Here is a 1123-nt window from a genome sequence, read left to right on the forward strand (position 1 = left end):
GAGCCACAGCACCACTTCCGGCTTTTTTCTTTTTGCTTATGTGGTGCTGAGGAATCAAACCCAGGGCCTCAGGCATGCAAGGCAAGCGCTCTACCACTGAACCACCTTCCCAGCCCCAGAAAACATTTTTTTTTAAAGCTAGCTGTGCTTATAAACCTGCTCCACTGAAAACTGGTACATAGAATATTGACCCTTTTGTATGTAGGATTGTTTGTTCAGTCAAGTATAACTGAAACTAATGTGTACACTTACAGATTCTACATAGAATGTCTCACTATTGCTCGACCAGACATCACTCTTCTGAGCAGAGGTGGAAAAACTAAATTTAAACCTTGTAGGAACTACCTTACCTGAGAGAGATAGAGATCCTTACACAGTATAGGTTATATTAACCATATCATGTTTGAAATTATGAAATCCAGAGTAGTTGTAACTTATACTCATGGGACCTGTAATATGGCTCAGGGTATTTCGGAAATCTCTATATATTTAAAGTTAATACTTTGACTGAACTATTTATGAAGATTCCTTGGTATTTTTGTTTTCTTAAATTGTTCTTAGTACTAGTATTGTAGTAGCAGTAGTTCTAGAAGTGACTGCAGTGCTATAGTAAAGTTAGTTTCTAGATAAAGAGTGAGTTTTGTCTTCTTTTTCTGGTTTGACTTTTGTCTGGTAAGTGGTCCAGAACTAAGTAGTTTGCTTGGTTGTTTTCTTGTTTTGTTTTGTTTTTGTTGGTCGAGGGACTCGAACTAAGGACCTGTGTGCTATCCCTGTGGTTTTCTTTTTACTCAGGGCTAGTCATCTACTGTTTTGAGCCACAGTCCCACTTCTAGTTTTCTGGGGGTTAATTGGAGGTAAGAGGCTCATGGACTTTCCTGCCTGGGCTGGCTTTGAACCACAATCCTCAGATCTCAGTCTCCTTAGTAGATAGGATTACAGGCTTGAGTACTGGTGCCAGGCTAAGTTATTTTTCCAAGAGTTTGCAACATTCTTCCAGGTACTTGGGCTTCTCTTTCTTTCTTTCTTTCTTTTTTTTTATATTGTAAAGATACTATACAGAGGGTTACAGTTACATGAGTGAGGTAATGAGTACAATTCCTCTTGAATATTGTTACCCCCTCCA

General features: G+C 38.8%; 1 protein-coding gene across 1 annotated transcript in view; it reads left to right on the top strand.

Moving 5' to 3' along the window:
• The window catches only part of Card8 (caspase recruitment domain family, member 8), a 13086-nt gene that overhangs the window by 1172 nt on the left and 10791 nt on the right, over window positions 1-1123 (top strand). The window lies entirely within an intron of this gene.

Source organism: Dipodomys ordii, unplaced genomic scaffold, assembly GCF_000151885.1.
Source record: "Dipodomys ordii isolate 6190 unplaced genomic scaffold, Dord_2.0 Scaffold19, whole genome shotgun sequence".
In the NCBI taxonomy this organism is placed as follows: domain Eukaryota; kingdom Metazoa; phylum Chordata; class Mammalia; order Rodentia; family Heteromyidae; genus Dipodomys; species Dipodomys ordii.